The sequence below is a fragment of the Macaca nemestrina genome, chromosome 12 (assembly GCF_043159975.1).
Source record: "Macaca nemestrina isolate mMacNem1 chromosome 12, mMacNem.hap1, whole genome shotgun sequence".
Classification (NCBI taxonomy): domain Eukaryota; kingdom Metazoa; phylum Chordata; class Mammalia; order Primates; family Cercopithecidae; genus Macaca; species Macaca nemestrina.
In genome coordinates, this window is record NC_092136.1 from 20,299,924 (window position 1) to 20,323,331 (window position 23,408).

Sequence of the window (23,408 nt, forward strand, 5' to 3'; positions counted from 1 at the left end):
TGCCTTGTGCTCCCCACTCCCCAGCGAAGCCCACAGTTAGGGGGCTTTATTCCCTGTTTACCATGGCAGAGAAGCCAGCAGCTGTTTTCAGTGTCTGTTTCTACCTAAACACATCTCACGCTCCCAAACATGGGCTCTGCCAGCAAACGTTAGCAGACCTGGAACACGAGTACCCTATTGGGTGCAGGCTGGAAAGGGCTCAAGGATGAAGACAGGACCAGAAGATGGTTCTGGACGGGGGCACAGCCAAACATCTTGGCAACTATGAGTGGGCAAGCAGCCCTCCCAGGCCAGCTGGTAAGCTCCTGGAAGGAGCAGAAAGGGCCCATTGGAAGGCAAAAGAAAACAGTGCCATCCAAATATCTGTTTGTCTCTGTGGCCCAATAACCTCAGGTCCAGCCACACTAGGTCTTCTGTTGAATACCTACTACGTGCCAGGCCCCATATTTGGTGCCTTACTATTTAGGTTAATCCCCACAATAGCCTTAGGAGACAGATACCATCGTGATGCCCATTTCACATACAAGGACACTGAGGTTCAGGAAGGTGAAGTGACTTGCCCAAACCCTGAGGGGGTCAGGCCAGATGCAGAGTCAGAGCTGGAGTCCAGGTTCCTCTGCTTTTCCAGGCTCCCTTGCTGTAGCTGCGCTGTTCACCATGCACATGCCAGGTAGTCTTGCCCTGTCCATGCTGCTCCTCCATCCAGAATATCTGACCTCTGGTGCCATGAACATAGTCCTTCTTGTTCTTCAGAGTCACAGGTCACTTTTTCCCTAAAGCCCTCCTGGATCCCATCTCCCATCCAAATAGAGAAGTTAATTGCCATGTTCCCACAGCACACTGCTTGGCCTGGCACTCAGCCCCATTTTCATCTGTCTTACAGCTGCTGAGATACACAACAGTCCCCCTAAATCTCAATCTCCCACCCCCACCTCTGCTGCTGCCACCACCCAGCCTCTGCCCATCACATCCCTGTCCCCAGCACCTACCTCAGAGCCTCAGCAGGCTTCAGGCTGACCCTCTGGGGCACCACACAGGTCCAGGGCCCATATGTAGACTGAGGACTAAATAAATTGCCCCTGCCAGCCACGGGCAGCCAGTCATTACTGAAGGTGGTATGGCCTATTGACCCAATGGAAGAACGCTGAATTCTAAGCTTAAAGGCCTAGCTTTGAGACTTGGTTCTGAAACTAATTCACTGCATGATATTGAGCTTCTCTGGACCTTGGGTTCCATCTGTAAAATGGGTGGGTGAATGGAAGACATGATCTCTATGTTCCATAACTCTGTTAAACACTTAACTGTGCACTGAATGCGGACATTTGAGTCTTTATCAAGGGTCTAATCCTTTGAGCCCACAGAGTAGCTGCGGGTGCCTGCCTGAGGGCAACTGAGACAGGCTCAGCTGGACCCGAGGTTCTGACTGTGAGTAGGAAGACAAGTTTGGGTGGGTCAGCTAAAGGGCTTTGAATACCAGGAAAGGAACATGGAACTGACTTAATATGGCAGGGGAGTGGTTGTTGCTCCCTCAGGGGGGAAGGACAGGAGAGTGGGGTGAGGGATCACTCATCTGACACTGATGTGACGGGTGACAGAAAGAGGACCTGGGCCTGAGACACTACTCGGGTGCCTGCTTGATGTAGGAAGCCTGGTTGTCATGAACCGAGGGTCTGTACCAGCATGAGTAGCAGTGGGATTGAAGAAGGGAGATGTTTTGGAAACATCTCAAAAGAAGAATCTCTAGGATTCCTAGAGATTTCAGCATGCAGCATGGAGGAAAAAAGGAAACACAGATGGCTCAGAAGCTTGATCCTGTGAGTTTCAGAGTACAGTGGGTTGAGGGGCTGAGTACCTGTGACTCCAGTACTGAGGGGCAGGGGCTAAGGAAAAAGGGACAAGGGAAAGACCTGGGTGTCAGTCTCCATTCCTGCTCCTAACCATAGCAGATCATCGTTCCACTCTGAGCCCATTTTGTCACCAGTGAAATGGGGGGAAAGAATCCTGCTGACCTGAGAGGGATGCTGTGGGGCTTTCATGTACTAATAGGTATGCAGTGTCTGCATAGGGGAAGCCTCATAAACACTGACTATTATAATGGCTATGCATCCACAATCCATTTTTATTTCACAATATAATAATAATAGCTACCATTTATTGATCACCTGCCATGTGCCAGGCTGTACTAAGCAATTTGTTTATACTCATGATCTGATTTCTTCCTCACAAGAATTCCATAAGAACCCCCTGCATTGTGTGGATGATTAACTCTGAAGATCAGAGAACTGAGGCAACTTTCCTGAGACAGCACAGCGGCTGAGAAGCAGTCACCTCCAACCAGCATTCAATAAGCACCTAACAGGTCCCGGGCACTGGTTGGAACACAAAGAGGTGTAGAACCTCGCTTGGTCCTTTGAGGCAGTTCATTGCAGCTACCAGCCTCCAGTGAAACAGGTCTCTTTGAGCTATTTGTTCTGGAATTTTATTCTCTGCTGTGAATGTTGATAGACAGGGAACAAATATCTCCTGGTTGGACTCTCTGAGCACGGGGCACTGGGAAAGGATGTCAAGCCCTGAGACCATTGTTCACGATGAGCGGCCGCACCCGCCCACCCGACAGTCTTTTATCCAACTTGGCTGGGTGCTATTATTCAGCTCTGAGCCATCACCAGGAGCTGCAAAGCAGTTAATTACAGAAGTATAATCCCCTTCTTCACAAGAAGCTGATCTTCTAGGGTTGCAAGAAGATAAGATTTATGCCTCTTTCAATTCCTTTATTCTCTCATCAACATAGATTCATATTTCAGTTTCCTGCATTGGAAACAAAAAGGAAACTTGCTCAGCCCACTGCTGCCTGAGAGAGATAAATTAGGCTACACAAAGAACCAGTCCTATAAACTCAATCTCTTTCCCTTCCTTTCATGTTTGTGATTATAAACAGAGTCAAGGGCAGTTGAAATATAACCCTCTGCTGCCTGCCTGCCTTGTCCTAATCAAAGAGAGGAGACAAATGCAGTGATATCAATCCGTGTGGTGCCAGAAAAGAGGGACACAGGTCCCCCACGATCCTATGCCAGCCTGGTGAGCAGATCAGATAGAAAGACCTTTGTCTCCAACCATTCTCTGGTCACAAAATTGTTTCCAAAGGCCACAGAGAGAAGCTGGATGCCGCGCCACTGCAAATGCTTTCATTTTCTTGATGGCAACGTGTATGATGCTATTTGCTCAAAAGAAAGGGCCTTTCAATTTGGCGGGCTGTGCAGTGTGACTGTGCCAGGGCCCCTGGCCAGTCTCAGAAGTGTGCGGACAGAGGTCGCCAGCAGATCAGACCACAGAACAAGGCCAGTGTTGGCAGCTCTGAGGAACAGAGAGGTTCCAGGCTCTTCTGAGAGGAGAGGCCCACTTACTGAGAGCAGTCCTGAGCGAAATGACATTATCCTACCCAGGAATCGGGGTGGGTTTTTGGATTATTGTTGTTTCTGTTCAACTGCTTTTGCTGTTTTTTCAAACATCGCTGGAGTTATTAACTGCGGAGAGTTCAGTTGGCAGATGAGGAACAAGGGGGCCACAGAAAGGAGCCGATTTGCTCAAGGACACAGGGAAAACGTGTGGCAGAACTGAGAATGACAAAAGTCCTGATGACAACAGTGGATCGTGAAGCTTGCTGAAAAGTGCCAGACACTGTGCTAAGCATCATCATCCCTCATCTTCAAGACAACTAAAAAGTAAACATCATCACCCACACTTTACAGAGAAGGAAACTGAGGCGTAGAGGAGGTAAGATACTTGTTGGAGGCCACACAGTGGCCAACTCTGGAGCCCCTGTACCCCACTGCCATGCAATTCCGCCTCCCCCAGGTACGCCTTTCTGGCATCCTGACTTTTCTTGGAGGACTTTTTGCAACTGCTGATTGGCAGAGGGGAAAATCTAATTTTTTAAGGATAATGAAGAAAGGGAGGAAGGGAAGAGAAGAAACAGAATACAAGAGCCAAGTTGGCCCTTGTAATAAAATGTCATCCCACAAGATGTAAGACAACAGTCTTTAATAGACTTCGAGATTCAATTATCCTTTTATATTTGCAGCAGACCCATCATCGTCTAAATCATCCATTCGCCGTGAACACACCCTAACTCACAAATAGAATATAAAGCAAATCAAGTTTGAGAGCTGTGTAGCCTCTGAGCCATCACTCCTTGAAGACACACACCTCAGCATTCACTCCCAAGGGAAGAAGGTTAATAAAAGCCTTGGGCACTGTTTCTAGTTCAAGGCCTGGGGCCTGTCTCACAGATGGCTACGAAGAGCTCTGTGATTCAGAGGCGGAATTAATCTTTTCCATTCTGGGGCTTTTAATGCATATTCTTCTGATCTCTCCTGGCCACCCTCTCTCAAGCCCTCACATGGCAACTCTTGACTCTCTGGATCACTCCCATTTTTTTCCCCCAAAAGACTTTACAGATGTGGTATCTCCAGTGAATGCCAACATATTCGATTTTTCTAGCAGCTGCCAGGGTAAGGAAACGCCAGCTCAGCCCCACTTTTCTTGGTGGCAGAGCCTTCTGTGGCACATGCATCAGCCTTGTCAGAGAGGCTGATGACCCACCCTGCACAGGTCTCACATAACTAGCTCCTAAATCCCACTTCCTATTCTGTCCCTCTCCAGTATTTTTTTTTTTTTTTTTTTTTTTTTTTTTGAGACGGAGTCTCGCCCTGTCGCCCAGGCTGGAGTGCAGTGGCGCAATCTCGGCTCACTGCAAGCTCCGCCTCCCGGGTTCACGCCATTCTCCTGCCTCAGCCTCCCGAGTAGCTGGGACCACAGGCGCCCGCCGCTGCGCCCAGCTAATTTTTTCTATTCTTAGTAGAGACGGGGTTTCACCATGGTCTCGATCTCCTGACCTTGTGATCCGCCCACCTCGGCCTCCCAAAGTATACATGTTCATTGTAACAGGTTATTCAACAGAGTTGTATAAAGCAAAGTTCCTTATTCTCATCTAGCCCAATTTCACATACAAGTGAGTTACCAACAGTCTGATATGTGTAGTGGTGTGATCTTGGCTCACTGCAACCTCTGCCTCCTGGGTTCAAGTGATCCTCCTGCTTCAGCCTCCTGAGTAGCTGGGATTACAGGTGCCCACCACCACATCTGGCTAATTTTTGTATTTTTAGTAAAGACGGGGTTTCATCATGTTGGCCAGGCTGGTCTCGAACTCCTAACCTCAGGTGATCTGCCCGCCTTGGCCTCCCAAACCCTTAAACATGATTTTTGCCTTTTTTTTTTTCAAATATGAGATCACACCATACATATTTCTCTAAATCTTGTTATTCAGAATTAACAAAATATGGAGGTCTTTTCAGGTAAGACAAAGATGTCTGATTTATTCTTTTCAATAATGTTGCATGCATAATATTATGTAGTATGACTGAGACATATTTACTAAGCCATCCTATATCCTGACCCTCCTAGATGGCATGCCTGGCCTCTCATATCTATGAAAGACATGGTTTCCCTCCATTGATAAACCGCTTATCTTTGGCAAGGCCCTTTCCAGGATGGCTTAGCCTTGGAGAGGAGACTCCTTATCCATGCAATGTTCTCGAGAACAGTCCCTGCCAAGGTAATCTCCCGGCCTTTCAGGAAAGACCCAGACAGACTTGTAAAAGCCGGTTTCACTGCCATGAAATCTGGACTTCCTTTGGCAATGAAAAACAAAACAAAACACAAAGCATAACTAAACCCTTAAGACATCATAAACAGGCAAGCAAAAATACGACACATAATTCTAGGCATAAACCCAATACCCGCCAGAAAGACTTAGGAAAACAATCCTTGAGAACACAAAAAGACGTTGTTTACCAAAGAAAGATTTTTATAATGCCGATGCTGCGTTTTATTAGAGAGAGAAGAGGCCTGAAGAGGAGACAGCCTACAGAAGATTTCTGTGCTCATTTAAACTGAATGCTAAAACACTCTATGTCTGAAATGTTGCAAAACTGGAAGTAAATTCTTTGAGGCAATCTGCTTTTCTAGAGCTCTTTTATGGAAGTCACATTCAAACGGTTTTAGAAATCAAAATGAAATCTCACAAAATGTATTAAGAGTTTGTCTCCTTAAGAATAAGTTACACCATTTCTGGGACTCTATCCTAAAAAAAAAAAAAATCAGGAATGCCAGCAAAGATGAGGATATTTATCCAGCATTACGTATAATTTTAAAAAAATATAAAACAAACTAAATGGTCTAAAACAGGAAAAATGTAATAGTACGCAACTATTAAAGGAGATATTCATAGTATTAATACCAAGAATAAATGCTTATGTTATGATATTAAGAGAGAAATACAATTGCATATTCAATTTGTGTAAAAAATACACATAGAAAACACTGGAAGGTAATACACCAGCATATTAACAGTGGTTATCTCTGGGTGGTAGAACCACATATTTTTTTCTTCGTCTCTTTTACTTTTCTGTAATTAAAAAACTTTCTAAAATTAACCTGCATTACTTTTATAATGGATTAAATTAAACCACACAAGAAAATAGAACTGATTCTACTGACTATTTTTAGGATCATGGGCTGGTATGTATGAGAAGGAATGGGCATGGATCATCAGGCTAAGGGTTTTCTGGGTTGGGGGCAGTGATGGAGAAAATCCTCCCACTCTTTGGTATGTTTAAGGCTGTGGACCCTCTAATCCAATACCTTCTACAGAACAATTAATACACAATGAAAACTTAAGAACATCAAATAGATGACATTGCCAATTCACTCGACATTTAGTATGCACATACTATGTGCCAGGCACTAGGGGGAAATAACCAACTTTGTATTCTAGATCATTTTTTTAAAAATTAAGACTCCGCTTTGTCCCCATCATCATATATGAAATGTAGCACATTGATTCCTTCAATTTTCCTTCCATTGTTTTCAGAAAGGCAAACAAAAAGAAAAATGAACAAGTTAAGATTTGCAGTGGACGTCATGAAAGAACATATTGGAAGTAATCCCAGGACCTTCAACCGTTTCTGTTAAGAGTGTTTATTCTTCATTAGAGCCAGCTCTGGGAAAAGAGGCAGCCAGACAGTTATCAAACCAAGGTTTCAAGTTTCTCCTGTCTGTTCTGAAAAATTTTAACAGATGGGTCCTCTCAGCAGGACCAGTAAATGGTTATTAATCCATTCATTCAGTCAATACCTACTATGTGTCACACTCTTTTAGGAGCTGGGAGCAATGCAGAGAATCAAGGTCCTTGTGTTCATGGTACTTACATCCTAATGCAAGAGACAGGCAACAGACAAATAAAATAGAAACTAATATTATTCAGGTCATGATCTATGGAAAAATTAATAAAAGATTAAAGAATAGAGTGACAAAAGGCTCTTTTCTAGACAGAGTATTAAGAAAAGTCTTTCCCAAAGAGGTGACATTTGAGCAGATGCTGAGTGATTGAGAGGATTGAGTGATATGAGTATCTGGAGTAGTTCTATGTTGAAAGAGCAAATGTAAAGGCCCTGAGGCAGGAGTGCAGCAAGAAAAGCCATCTAGCAGGAGCACTGTGAGCAAAGAGGAGAACAGATGGAAACTGAAGTCAGGGATGAAGTCAGACTAGATCAGGGAGGGTCTTTTGGGGCACAGTAAAGACTTCTGATTTTATTCTAAGAGTGATGAGGGGCACTGCATAGTTTTGAGCTGGTGGGGTAGGGTAAAATGATCTCATTCAGGTTTAAAAAAATCACTCTGGCTACCACGTCAGGGGAATGAGTGTAAATATGAATTTGAGCTAAGATACTGTCGCAGAAACCCAATCAAAGATGATGGTGGGGACAATTCAAGGTGTATTTTTAAGATGCAGTTCATGACTGAACATAAGGTAAGAGCAAAAAGCATCAGGGAAGATTCCAAGGTCTTCTGGCATAAGAACCTGAGTAAATGTTGGTGCTATTTAGTGGTACAGAAATACTGGGGGAGGAATGGGTGTTTTGTTTTGTTTTAAGGGAACATAGCAGATGCTGTTGATACCCAGCCCATATCCCTCTGGCTTTACCACATCAGTGCACACTGGTTGACTTTCAACTGCAGCATTTGCATCTCTTTGCCTGAGGGTTTTCTCCTAAACTGCAGAGAACCACTCTGCCTGTGTGCCCAGCACACCACAAGGGAGCAGCTGTTAATCACCGACACTCCGAAGTTGGTGTATAAATACCTCAGCTCCCTTCCCTGAGTGGGAGTGGGAAGACAGATCATTCTGACATATGTGCTCTACACCACCATTCCCAGGGTTCACCAGTGGAATTGAGCTCCAGTCTTCCACAGGAGTAGCAATCCTTGATTGGCCTTTCTCCCTTCCCAGCTTGTTCTCAATTCCCTGCCAATGGTTCCTGAACCTCCCAAATAAATTGCTTATGCTTGAATCCTTGCCTCTGGATATGGTCTGGGAGAATCCAAACTAAGATAGGGAAATCAAAAACAACTTCCAATTCCTTTTTTTTCTTTCCATCTACTGCTAATCTCACCTTTTGGTCATTCATTCTCACTGCCTCTAGCAGGACAATAGCAGCAGAATCAAGATAATCAGTGAACCTCGGTTCTATATGGTAGGAACCAAACGGAGTAATTTTAATAAACCAGATTGCCACCTGCTCTCCCCATCCTAATCCCTGGGATTGCTAATCATTAGTCTCCTTTTCTTTTCCAACTACTCCAATGCAGTGACCTCACTTTGCTTTCACATTTTCAAAAATAGCAAATAGAAAGGACACTGATCTGAGAGAATCTAGGGAGCTGCCAAATGGGACAGGCAGGGGAATGAAGGATTTTTTTCTGTCCCCTTCTTCACTACACAGTTCAGCAAATGCCTGGAGACAGGAAGACCACAAACTATTAGCAGCCACATGAAATGCTATTTATTAAGCACTGCCTCTATGAGGAACTAAACCCTCTCATCAAAAGCCAGGGGCAAAGAGACCTGACTTGCCATATGCCATCTCTCTTAGGGAAGCACATTTGTTTACACAGTAGCATTTTATATGTCACAAATGACTCAGAATCATCACTTTCCATTTGCCCTGTTGATATGGACTGACTGTTGTGGGGAGGAGATGAAAAAAAAAAAAAAAAAAGCAAAAGCTGCCCAAAGATCCTTTGGCTTAAGCAAAAAAAAGCTTGGTACAAATGAACCGTTGTCAATGTCCATCAGGCACTATGTAAACATGACCACCCCTTCTACATATGAGAAGGTAGCGGATGCATAGCCACGTTGCAGCAAGGATGCTGGAATCTGTACCCCTGGCATATCAAGGGGCACTGAGATCGGACACTGGCTGTGGAATCAGTTAGATCTGGGATCAAACTCCTGGCTAGCCGTTTACTAGCTGGTGACTTTGGGGATGATATTATTTAGCTTCTTTGGGTCTTGGATGCCTCATGTACTTAGTGGAGAAAATAATATACTCACCCATGGCAGGGCTGAGATGAATAACAGTCAGTGACAAGCAGAGTAGGCATTGCATCACTATTAGTTCCCTCCTCTGTTCAGCCATTTGTAGCTGAGGGCAACCTGGCAAATCCAACCTGACTCATTAAAGGCCTGAGAAAAACCATTTCAGTGATTTTTCAAGACAAGGGATCGTCACCAAGAAAGCAAGGATGATGCCCATAATAAAGGTTCCTTCCCAGGCCCTTGGTGCCTCTTCCTAAGGTCCCTGTGCGGTAGGTGTGAGCTTCTTGAACATCTGTCTCATACTTCTGCATCTCTAGCACTAATTGCAGGGCCTGGCACACAGTAGGAAAGCAAGCTTGGTGCTTCGGAAATAGCACACACTTCTGAGTCAGACAAGCCTTAGTTCAAGGTTCAGTTCTGCCACTTGCCTTTGAGTAACTTACTTCCATGAGCCTTGGTATCCTTATCTGTAAAACAGCTAATGATGTCTACTTTGCAGTGTTGTATGAACTGAGATAAGAGATGCAGAGCCTAGTACAGTGCCTGGAACATTGTAGACACTCAAAAAATGTTACCCTTTATTAAGAAATAATCAACTCATGGATAAGAAGAACTCAATTCAACGAACAACACACATCTCCACACACACAATAAAAACATGCCATATCACATTTTCGTTTATGCATATCAAGATGTAGCCCCAGCTATTTATTATAGTGCAAAGGTTTCTTCCCCTCTTTGTGCGGCATAATCATAGCAAGCTCTGATTTGTACTTGGGATTTACAGACTGAACAGATCACATGGTCCACCCCATCCCACCTCCCATCACCCCTCCATCCCAACACACATGTAAAGAAAATCTGGCTACAAATAAGGCCAAGGTAATCTCACAGCATCTCTCTCCAAATGTATATTAACACAAATGGAATTATCCCCTTTGCAGTGGAAAAACCAGACAGATGCCACCTTAATCAGTGATCAGATGTCATCGACAGCAATGTGTCTTATTAACAGCACCAGTAATAAGACATATTGACATTATGTACTCCAATATGATGCATGGAGAAACTTCAAAACCCCAGTCTAATCATGAGAAAACACTGGACAAATCCAAACTAAGTCTAAAAAATAACTGAGCAGTACTCTTAAAAAGTGTTAAGGTCACGAAAGACAAGGAAATAATGAGGAACCATCACAGATTGGAGAAGACATAAAAACTAAATGCTATGTGGAACCCTGAACTGGATCTGAATAAAGTTTGTAGTTCTTTTTTTTTTTTTGGTTAAACATCGAGGGTAGCCTCAATGGGGAAAAAGACTGACAAAATTCCAACCAAAAGGTTCATGGAAGACAGAAAGCTAATCCTTCTGAATTCGGCTGAACAATTGGGGATGAGGAAGATTTATGAAAAGATTAAAGTCTAAGCTCCATTTTTTTTTTTCTTTTTCCTTTTTTAACCTGAGTACTGATAGTATTTTCTCTCTCTTATCCTTATCCCTTCAAATCCAACCTAGAGTGAGAGAATAAATTTGAGCCACTTCATCGTAATTTCACAGTGGCATAATAAGTTCCTGTATTTTCACCAGTTATCAATATAAACATCAGATGGCATACAATTAGATGGCTCTTTAGAAATAATGTGTCACGTAAGTGTAACTGCCAAATTGAGGTGTAACCCAAGGTTTAATATTTTCTAAAAAGTGGGCCTCGTGCTCTTTAGAAGGAGCGCAGCCCACCTGCCCAATTTCAGTTAAGTTTCACTTTTAAAGTTGCACAGGAGCCCAAGTAAGCCTTCACTTTGTATCTGAGCAGAATGAGGGCCCAGGAAGGGAAAGTTGCTTAGGCTCAGCCCATGTGGTGGTGAACAGAACCACTGCAGAATACCACACTGCTTTCTCCCAGCTGCTATGATTTACGGCAGCCTTATTGTCCTGACCAAGAATGAGACCAGTTTACAACTATTACGCAGCAACAGCCACATGGGCCCCACCTAGACCTCTGAATCAGACTCCTTAACACTGAAGCCTAAACATCTCTACCAGGAAAAGTGTTCTCTAAGACTCAAGTACAGAGCATGTGCTGAGACAAGATTCTTCAAGCTGGTATGTGTGTATGTGCGGGCACACACGTGCCTGTACAAGTCTTAAGATGTCTAGGACGTGTCTGTAGAGTTGTTCTATGTCATTTCCATGTTCCTTCCTGGGTTCTCTGCCCTCCACCCCAAATGCTTTCCTTGCCCCTGTCCACTCTGTCTTTGCCCACATCTTGTGCTTCAGGCTCCACTCTATGTAGCATTTGACCTCCTGGCCTTTACCAGCTTTCCTGTTTCAATGTACCTGAGATGACAGGCAGCAGCTTTGGGGAAGAAGAATCCATTCATTCATTCATTCATTCATTCATTCATTCATTCTTATGTCAGAGACTATTTGAGGTTCTGGAGATACAGTCATACAATATAGACAAGATGTTTATTTTCATGGAGCTTACATATTAATGGGAGGAGACAGTCAATAAACAAAGGAAGATACAAGAAAATAGCAGTAATGATGAGTGTTGTGGTGAAACTGAATTCAGGATGACGTGACAGGGAGTAACAGGAGGGTGCATGAGTTTGTGTGGTCAAGGGAGGGCTTATTTGAAGAGGTCACATTTAAGTTCAGCCCTAAACAAGAGAGGGCCAGCTCTGCAATACCTGGGTGAAGAGAGTTCCAGCAAAGGGAACAGTTAGTGCAAGGACCCTAAGGCAGGATAAAACTCGGCAGGTTGAAGAGAGAAAGATAGTATGTCTGGATTATAGTGAGTGAAGGGATAGAGTGGTACCAGATTGAATCCAGATCATGTAGGGCACAGTAATTAGTGGGGGAAGACAATAATTCTAGACACAAAAGTGATAGAATCTAACTTATATTTTAAACAAATATTTTGGCTGCTACTGTGTGGTGGAACATGGTAGACACTAAAAAAAATGTTACCTTTCATTAAGAAATAATGAACTCATGGATAAGAAGAACTCGACATATGAATGAATGGACTGGGATGGTGAAAATGGGTTAGAAGATTAGAAGCAGGGAGGTAAAATGAAAAGGATATTGCAGTTAACCAGGTAAAGGATGATGACGCCTGGGTTAGGGTGGTAGAGATAAGAACAGTGAATGGATTTAGGATATATTTTAGAAGAAAAGCAGATATAATTTGTTGATGGGTGACCTGTGGGGAATGAAAGAGGGAATCAAGATCGTTCCCAGGTTTTTGCCTTGAGTGCACTGATGATGGCACCATTAGTTGACATAAGGAGCCCTGGGAAAGGAGGAGATTGGGAGCAGGAAAGGAAGAGTTTGACAAACATGTTAATTTGAGATATTTATTAATGAACCTGTAGCCCCCATCTCATACTTTATATCTATTACTATACCAAGAACTATGAGATCCAAGACCTTGCCTTCCTTTTCAATTCCTTGTTAAGCAGGAATAAAGTGAAAGATAACTGAATAAAATATTCAGTTTTTTTGCAAAACACTTTTACGTTCAGAGGTTTGGTAGTAGAGCCATATCTTCCCAGGCAGGCATAAGTAGCCAATCAATCACGGTGTCATACCAAGCAACGGTCCAAGGGGCAAACTAATTAAAAATTTAATCCCATGATTTTCATCTTAATCTCTTTTTCCCATTAGCTTTGATCAATGCCCACAACACAATTTAACCAAACTTTTCATTTAGATAAATGACTGAGTGGGGTACCTATTGAGTCCGTTTGTTATGAACCAACGGATAACTAAAATGTATATGCTAATTACTAAAGACCACACACTAATTTTCAAAGCATTTTAATAGCACAAAAGCTATGCTCCTGTTATCAAATGAAATGTGCTTCCTATGTTACACAACAGTAGTTGTTCAAACCAGTTTCTCTTGACTTCAGTAGCCAAATTGCAGCACGCTGTGTAGGTACACAGTGCATTTGAGAAACGTCTGCACATCCCAACCCTGCACTATATCACAAGCAATAGAGAAAGGTGTACCAAATAAGAAGATTCCATGAACTTCTCAGCTACCTGGGACTTCTGCTGCACCCTGAAAAAAAAAAAAATCAGGCTAGAAACTACATAAAACAACTAAACCAAACTGAATGCAGGGGCTGCTAAGAGGAAGAATGAACTTTGCAGCCTGTTCCAAATGCTAAGGTGAAGGAGGCCCTGGCTCTGCTCACTAGGTGTGCAAGTCAGGAGATATTCATTTCATGACCATCCTTTCCTATCTTCTGGGGTGAAATTTCTACTGCTTTCAAGTCTTCCAGCCCCTATTTGAATGCCAAAATTCTTAAGTTCCTTCAAGTAAAAGAGATCTTCATTTTAAAAATAAAAGTCAATGGCTCTGCTCTCCTGTAGCCTTTTCAGTCCCTGTAGCAGTGCTTTCTCACTTAGATTTTCACTGCCATTTCAATAAGGGGGTGAGAAGAAGGGAAGAACGGGGACTGTGATCAATGAAAACTATTCAGTAAAGACTCTTCATGCCAGACATGGCCTCAGAAACAGGAGGAAAGTTTACCAGACGGCAGGAGTAGGTGCTGGCTGGCCCCAGTGGAATGGGTAAACCTAAAAGGGGACGAAAAGGTTTTCAGGCTTCGGTGGCCCTCTCTACACACACATTTTGTGGCCATGAAGTCCTGGCCACTAAGCATCATTGTCTCTGTGTAACCACTGCACCTGCCACTTCCCTCAAAACATTAGTAACCGGGTTCCTGGGAGGATTTTCTTTTTTTTTTTGAGACGGAGTCTCGCTCTGTCGCCCAGGCTGGAGTGCAGTGGCGCGATCTCGGCTCACTGCAAGCTTAAGGTCTGGGAGGATTTTCATCCCCAATTTACTGGACATGCCTCCGAGCCACCTCGCCGTTCCGGCCCTCCCTCTCGTTGGTCGCCTGAAGACCCCCCCAACACGCGGGACGGCCCCTCCCCCCGCCCTCCTCACCGACTAGACACGGCCAGCAGAACCTTGGAGCGGCTCTGTCAGGCTGCCCTGGAGCGGAAACAAGAAGAAGGAAGAGGAAGGCGCGAAGGAAGAAAACTCCCTCACAAATTGGCTTCCAAGGGGCGCTGGGGCAACAGAGGGGGAAATGACGTAAGTTTCCATCCCGGAAGCGAAAATTGGGCACGGGTCCAGGAAGCCGCCATGTTGTGTGTGGCGGATGAGAATTTCAGCGCTCAGTATCTGAGTGCCAGCAGAGAGGCCCCGCAGAGAGAATAGATTAACCATCTCCCCCTCCTCTCCCTCATCCGCTCCATCCCTCCTCCCATCCCCCTCTCCTTCTCCTTTCTGCCATTTACTAAATGAGTATTTATTGGGACCTTGCTGTGTTCTGTGCTTCAGAGTCCAGTGAATAGGATGGACAAACATTTAAATTTCCTAGCCGGAAACACTGAAGGATGAACTGTCAAGAGGCCTTTGAACCAGAGGGACTCTATCTTGAATAGGGGCTGCATAAAAGAAGGCTGAGACCTGCTGGGCTGCATTCCCAGGAGGTTAGGCATTCTAAGTCACAGGATGAGACAGGGAGGTCAGCACAAGATACAGGTCACAAAGACCCTGCTGGTAAAACAGGATACTTAAAGAAGCCGGCCAGAATCCACCAAAACCAAGATTGGCAATGAAAGTGAACTCTAAGCAAGACTCCGTCTCAAAAATAAAATAAAATAAAATAAAATGAAAGTGAACTCTGGTCATCCCCACTGCTCATCATATGTTAATTATAATACATTAGCTTGCTGAAAGACTCTCCCACCAGCACCATGAGAGTTTACAAATGCCATGGCGATGTTAGGCATATAGTTACCCTATATGATCTAAAGGCGAGGGTGGAACCCTCAGTACTGGCAATTGCCACTCCTTTCCCCAGAACACTCTTGACTAATCCACCCCTTGTTTAGCATATAGTCAATAAATAACCATAAGTATATTCAGTTGAGCAGCCCATGCCACTGTCCTGCCTATTGTGTAGCCATTCTTTTATTCCTTAAGTGTCTTAATAAACTTGCTTTCACTGTACTCTGTAGACTTGCCCCAAATTATTTCTTGCTTGAGGTCCAAGAATCCTCTCTTGGGGTCTGGATGGGGACCCCTTTTCAGTAACATAACCACTTAACGATAGTTGAGGGTTTCAAGCACCAGGCTGGTGAGCACAGAGTACATGGGCCTGCTTTTCTTGTCTTTGGTTACTTGGACTCAGGCCACAGCTGAAGAATACGGGAGGGAAGGAGGGAGGGAGAGAGAGAAATCATTGGGAAGTAGGTGGCAGTGGTGGTGGTAGATTGAGTGTGTGAAATTTGCAGAGTTGGGGTGACTGCCAGGCTTCTGGACTGATAGCTGGGTGAATGTTGGGGCACCACATACTAAAAGGGAACCACAGGAGAAGCAGCTGATGTGTGGGAAGTTTGGTTTTAGATATATTAAGGCTTGGGCGTCTTCTAGTGGAGAAACTCAACAGGCCAATGGATGTGCCTGTTTTGGTTTTTTAGATGACAGGCCTGAGCTAGAAATCTGTACCTTAGATTCTTGTATGTCAATGGGGCTAGAGCAGGAGCTTAGAAGAGATTGCCTGGTGGAGAGAATACCCTTTGGGAAAGAGGCCTAGGACAGAGTGTCAAGAGCTCTTCCACTAAAGAAAGAGAAGACGAGTAGGCAGCCCTAGAAGAGGAACCAGGGAAATATGGCATTGCAGGGAGCAAGGGAAGAGCACTTCAGGAAGAGTAGTTAATTAGGTCAGTTTTGATGAGAAATTAGTGAGATGACTTGTTATGCCCAGACCGTTTATTCCCCGAAGAAGACCACCAGAGTCCAGAGTCAAAGCTAAGCAGCAAGGATCTTTATTACAGGTTCGAACCTGGAGCTCTCACTTGCTCGTGAAACGAGACGGGCAGGAGAGCTCCCCCACTGAGCTCCGAACAATGTTATATAGTCTAAGGAAAGTAGGCATAGAATCATTATACAAATTAGAGGTATGATTGGCTGGAGTTTGAACAAAGCGATTTGGCAAACTATGATTGGTTCCCGCCATTTCTGATATTTCAGTACAACCCTTGAGGCGGAAGAGCAGTTTTACACAAAGACAGTTAATTATATTGCGTCAGGTTGCACAACCAGTTTATGGCTATCTTGCTTAAACACACCTTGTGACCTGGCTATCTTACTTAAACATTCCTTGTGACCTGGCCTCAGAAAGAAAAACATGTACTTACAGAACTTACGAAACCTCTGGTACGTGCAGAGATTAGAAAGCAGAACAAAGAGTTTAGCAACATCGGGGGGAGGAAGGGAGGGTACGCATTTTTGTATCTTTGTGTCCTTTCAGACTGAACAGACTTTGCTGTTACCTGGAGCTGACTGTTTGGAATGGCTGGAGAAGGTCAGCTTATGGTGAGTTGAGGAATAAGTGAGGGTGATGGTGAGAAAATGGAGAGAAATGAACATAGGCAAATCTTCCAAGAATTTGTCTGTGAAGAAATGAGAATGATACTGAAAGGAAAATGATGATTTTTAATTATTATTTTTTAAGATTGGAGAAACATAAGCTTGTGTTTTTGGGTTTTTGCTTTGTTTTATTGAGATGGAGTCTCACTCTGTTGCCCAGGCTGGAGTGCACTGGTGTAATCCTGGCTCACTGCAACCTCCGCTGCTGGGGTTCAAATGGTTCTCCTGCTTCAGCCTCCTGAGTAGCTGGGATTACAGGCACACACCACCATGCTCGGCTAATTTTTGTATTTTTAGTAGAGATGGGGTTTCACCATGTTCACCAGGCTGGTCTCGAACTCGTGACCTCAGTTGCTCCCACCTCGGCCTCCCAAAGTGCTGGGATTACAGGCGTGAACCACCACACCCAGCCAAAGCTTGTTTAAATATTGATGGGATGGAGCCAGGGATCTTTTACATTGATCAGTCCATGGACAAATTGAATAGTGGCCTTGACTGTTTCCTGGCATGAAGGGGTGGCCTGCCCCTCCACACCTGTGGGTGTTTCTCGTTAGGTGGAACGAGAGAGTTGAGAAAAGAAATAAGACACAGAGACAAAGTATAGAGAAAGAAAAGCGGGGGCCCAGGGGACCGGCGCTCAGCTTACAGAGGACCCACGCCGGCACCGGCACCGGTCTCTGAGTTCCCTTAGTATTTATTGATAATTATCTTTACCATCTTAAAGATAAGGGAGTGGCAGGACAATAGGATCATTGTAGGGAGGAAATCGGCAGTAAAACATGAACAAAAATCTCTGTGACATGAATAAGTTTAAAGGAAAATGCTGTCCCTTGAGATGCATATGCAAACATCTCCATAAACCTTTTAGCATTATTTCAGCCTATCACATGGGGAGAAACCTTGGACAATACCTAGCTTTCCTAGGCAGAGGTCCCTGCGACCTTTGGCCGTGTACGTGTCCCTGTGTAGTTGAAATTAAGAGAATGGTGATGACTTTTAACCAGCAAGCTGCCTTCAGGCACTTGTTTAACAAAGACACATCCTGCACAGCCCAAAATCCATTAAACCTTGAGTCACCGCAGCACATGTCTCTTGCAAGGACAAGGTTGGGGGTAGGGTCACAGATGAACAGCATCTCAAATACAGGACAAAATGGAGTCTCTTATGTCTACTTCTTTCTATATAGACACAGTAACCAGCTGACCTCTCTTTCTTTTCCCCACACTGGCAAATGATAGTAAAGACCGTTGAGGAAAGAGTGCCTCTATCTAATTCACACAACATGGCCAGAGCAGCCATGGATGAAAGTTTGGTGCCGGAAGGTGAAGTACGTCCTGTCTTGCAGTGTATATTCTGCCTGGGAAAGGGAGGTGAGATCATTGAAGGAAGGGGATGAAGTGCCTGAGAGGTTTGAGATCTGTGGAGGAGGTGTGCGTAGTTGTAGGGATTGCGGGGATGGCAGAGCAAGCAGATTTTAGCCATGTAGATCCCTAGACAGTGACTCTACAGTAACCTTAAAATGTCTGAAATAGGAAAATAGCCTTCTTTTTTTTTTTTTTTTTTTTTTTTTTTTTGACAGAGTCTTGCTCTGTTGCCCAGGGTGGAGTGCAGTGGCACCATCTCAGCTCACTGCAACCTCTGCCTCCAGGGTTCAAGCGATTCTCATGCCTCATCCTCCAAAGTGTCTGGGATTACAGGCATGTGCCACCACACCCAGCTAATTTTTTTATTTTTAGTAGAGAAACGGGGTTTTGCCATGTTGGCCAGGCTGGTCTCAAACTCCTGACCTCAAGTGATCCACCCACCTCGGCCTCCCAAAGTGTTGGGATTACAGGCGTGAGCCACCACGCCCAGCCCAGCCTCCTTTACAGTAGGAGTCAGGAGACAGCAGATGACCAGAGACTGCAGCCAGTGCCGTGTATTGGTTTTGGTACCCACACTCAGCTCTCAGTTTTCCATGTCCTGTTATTACCCTACTTACCCTACTTTAAAATATCTTTTTGTCATTGAGAATCTGATAAGTTCTATCTTAATATACATTTTCATTCCTTGTAGTTTTACAGATCTCTCAGTGAATTCTAGTGTTGAACAGTACACAGCTGAGCTTACTCAAGACCAAGAGGCTAAGTGGTTCCTTGGCCCACCTAAGACCTACAGATTGAGGCCTAGAATCTGCATTTTTTGGCAGTGCAAAATGCTGCCATTATTATTTTATAAGAAGTGACTTTTCTATGAACCAAGTACTTAAGACAATCTCAATAACCAAAACAATGTTGTATGTTTAAAGAGGCAGTTTCAGCAGGACTTGCCTTGGTCTAGGCATACACTGGGGTTCCCAAATGGCTATATACAGGCCCAGCACCACTCTGCCTTCCCCAGAGATGCCACTGCAGAAGCTATATTTTAATAAGCATTCTCCAGGTACTTTGGTTGCACTATAAAATTTGGAAATGATTGGTGTAGACTGGCAGTGATATATAATGGATTGAGACAGATGCATCCCCAGAGGTAAAGTCCTCACTAGCTCAAATCACTGAGAAATGATACCCCTGAAGTCTGTATAGGGAATCAACGAAATCATCAATGTTCACATTATCTCATTTTCTTGAGGCATTTCTAGAAAACTGAGCTAGCTTTTTGCCCCTCTATTTTTAGTGTCTTGGCAGGCAGATTGAGATGATTTAAACCTTGCTGATCATCTTGTCTCTTACTGCAAACTTGTTTTCCATTTTGAAGAGCAGTGGGATGTTAACCCTATTTCATAGGGAAATGTCTTTTGTGAAAGTGGAACCAGAGGCCAGCTTTAAAAATGCATCAGAGCTTCTGCTTCCAGGAAAATGGAGTAAATGTACTTTCCCTTCTTCCTCCCACAAAGTGCAACTAAAACCCCTGGGCATTATATATAAAACAAACATAAGAAGACTTTGAAAGGTGGAATGACTAGGAAACTTATGATCTAAGGAGCATCATGCTGGCAAATTTTCTGGGTTTTCCTTTTGCCTCACATATTCCAAACCTAGAGCTGAGGAAGCCTGTGACCCAGAAATGCTAAGGGCATCAGACAAAAAAAAAAAAAAAAAGTCCCAACAAAGCCACCTTTCTTAAGATAAAGGACAAAAATGGGGCAACTTAGCAAGACAGAAGGCTTTTGGACAATAACTGCTTGACTCCAGCCAAAGACCACCAACAAAACAAACAAAAAAGTGCTCCCCTTATATCTCCTGATATCTATCTAAATGTTTGTAGAGGAAATATTTAAGACAGTTATAAGTGGGAGAAGGTAAAGGGATATACAGAATGGTAAAAATTTCTCCACTGCATTCAAATTGGTAAAATGATGACCCCAGTAGAATGTGATATTATGTATATATTAAGTGAAATACCTAGAGCAACCAATAAAAAGAATATACAGAGAGACACTCAAAACCACTGTAGATAAATAAAAGTGAGATTCAAAAAAAAGTTAAAATAACTCACAGGAAGGTAAGAAAAAGGAAACAGAAACGAGAATAGAAAATACAAAATGGTAGACTTAAATCTCAACGTATCAATAATTACATTAAATGTAAATGGTTTAAATACACCAATTAAAACACATAGATTGGCAGAGTAGATGAAAAAGATGACCTAGATACATGCCACCTGTAAGAAATTTTCACTTCAAATTTAACTATATAGGCAGATTGAAAGTGAAAGGATGGAAAAAATATTTCATGCAAACAATCAAAGTGGGAGTAGTTATATTAGCATCAGATAAAGTAAATTTCAGGGCACAGAAAATTACCAGAGATAGAGAGCAATGTGACAAAATGATAAAAGTGTCAATCCATCAAGAAGAAATAGCAATCCTAAATGTGTACACACCAAATAACAGCTGTAAAACATGTGAAGAAAAAATGGATATGTTAAAATGAGACTGGACAAATACACACCCCTCTCTCAATAATTAACGGGACAACTAGACAGAAAATCAGCAAAGATATAGAAAAATTCAGCAACACTATCAATCAAAATGATCTAATCAGCATTCATAGAATGCTCCACCTGACAACAGAAGGTACATTCTTTTTAAGTGCCCTTATTTAGGAACATACTCCAAAAATAGACCACATTCTGAGCTATGAAACAGACCTTAACACATTTGAAAGAGTTAAAATCATACCAAGTGTGTTCTCTGACCACAATGGAATCAAATTAGAGAACGGCAACAGAAAGATGACAGTAAATTCCCCCAAACGTGTGGAAACTAAGCAACACATTTCTAAATATTGCATGGGTCAAAGTGGAAGTCTCAAGGGAAACAAAAGAATATGCTCTACTAGATGAAAATGAAAATAAATGTATCAAAATTTGTAGAAGAGAGCTAAGCAATGCTGAAGGAAATTTATAGCACTAAATGCATAGCATACATTAGAAAAAAGGAAAACTCTCATCAACAATCTTAGTTCCTAACTAAAGAACCTAGAAAAAGAGCAAAGTAAACCCATAACAAGCTGAAAGAAAGAAATAATAAAGAACAAAGTCAATGAAATAGAAAGCAATAAAACTATTAAAGCAACTAAAAATAAGAGCTGGTATTTTGAAAATATTTTTTAAAGGATGAAACTCTAGCAAGACAGACAAAAAAGAAGACTATTAGGTAATATTCTATTATCACCAGTATTAGGAATGAAACAAGGATATTACTACAGGTTCTCCAGAATAAGCAAGATAATAAAGGAATACAGTTGACCCTCTTAAGGAGAATGAAGGCATACACTCTCAAGTCAGGCTGCCTGGTTAAAATCCTGGCTCTTGTGCTCACCAGAGTGAGCTTTAGTTATCTCATCTATCTCGTCACAATAGCAAAGACATGGAATCAACCCAAATGCCCACTGATGGTAGACTGGATAAAGAAAATGTGCCACATAATGCACCATGGAATACTATGCAGCCATAAAAAGGAGTTAGATCATGTCCTTTACTGTGACATGGATGAAGCTGGAAGCCATCATCCTCAGCAAACTAACGCAGGAACAGAAAACCAAATACTCCATGTTCTCACTTATAAGCGGGAGCTGAGCAATGATAACACATGGACACAGGGAGGGGAACACCACACACTGGGGCCTGTTGGGGGAGGGTGGAGCTGCAGGGAAAGCATTAGGAAATATAGCTAATGCATTCTGGGCTTAATACCTAGGTGATGGGTTGATATGTGCAGCAACCCACCATGGCACACATTTACCTGTGTAACACACCTGCACATCCTGCACAGGTACCTTGGAACATAAAAAATTTAAAAAGAATTAAAAACAAATACATAAATAAAATGGGGATTTTAATAATAACTTTTAAAATAATATCTTTGGGGTAATTTTGAGAAATAAATTGGTGAATACATTTAAATCACTTAAAAGAGCTCCTGACTATAAGTGTTAGCTGTTGTCATTATCATTTTACCATTAATCTTTCAGGAAGCTGGAACTGAGGACATGTGAAAAAAATCTCTGCTCCCAAAATAAGCGTGATGTAAGGTCAACCTTGGCCCTGTTGAGTGTATTATAGAGGGGAATGGATAAGCCAACTGTGGCAAATCCATACCCTGGAATACTACTCAGTGGTAAAAAGGAATGAACCGTTGATGTGCCCACCAACACGAATGGATCTCCAAATAATTATGCTGAGTGCAAGAAACCACATGAAAACAAGAGTGTACCCTGTATGATTCCAGTCATCTACAATTCTGCAAAACTCAGACTAATCCACAGTGACAGAAATCAGATCAGTGATCACCTAGGAATGGGAAATAGGGAAGGGCAGGATGGAGAAATTACAACATGGCATGTTGTAATGAGGTAACATTTGGGAATGATGGATACGTTCGTTATCTAGATTATGGTAATGGTTTCACGAGTGTATACACATGTCAAAACTTATTAGATTGTATGTTTTAAAATGTTCAGCTTATTGTAGGTCACTTAAATAAAGGTTAAAAGAAATCTTTATCAAATCTTAACCTTTGCCATGTGTATTTATTTCAGATTCCCCCCTTGCAAACACACATCATTTATCCCAAATCTATTTCCCCCCATTTCCTATCTATAAGCACTAGGAAATTGAATTTGGTGCTCATGATTCCCATGCATAATTTTCTATATTACTACAGAAGTCTTTATAAACATTATATAACATAGCTTTGTATTACTTAATATTTTGCATAAATGAAGTATCTATCATTCTGTAATTTGCTTTCTTTGTTCAACATATTTATGAATAAATTATATAACTTTAACAAAAATTGAGGCAGGTATTATTACCATTTTACAGATGGAGAAACTGAGGTTCACCCTGATTAGGTGAACCATTTCTTGCCAAAGGTGAGTGATGAAGCCAGGGTTGAGCCAGGTCTGAGTGGGTCAAAGCCAGAGCTTTAAACAGTGACCACAGGTACTTTGGGGGAGATTTGCCTCAAGGGCTCCCTTGTTTGTGCTTCCTGGGATTGTCGTGAGCAGCACCCTTCCAGGC

General features: G+C 42.9%; 2 long non-coding RNA genes across 2 annotated transcripts; one reads left to right on the forward strand and one right to left on the reverse strand.

Annotated features, from left to right (window-relative positions):
* Positions 1 to 13,248: 13,248 nt before the first annotated feature.
* LOC139355340 (uncharacterized) lies at positions 13,249 to 14,539 on the reverse strand. Its single transcript, XR_003015860.2, has 2 exons — positions 14,406 to 14,539; positions 13,249 to 13,511 (listed from the first exon to the last, which is right to left on the reverse strand). It is a non-coding gene; the product is annotated as an uncharacterized lncRNA (long non-coding RNA).
* On the forward strand, positions 14,434 to 23,058 carry LOC105471642 (uncharacterized). Its single transcript, XR_981307.3, has 3 exons — positions 14,434 to 14,555; positions 16,783 to 16,847; positions 22,358 to 23,058. It is a non-coding gene; the product is annotated as an uncharacterized lncRNA (long non-coding RNA).
* Positions 23,059 to 23,408: the final 350 nt, after the last annotated feature.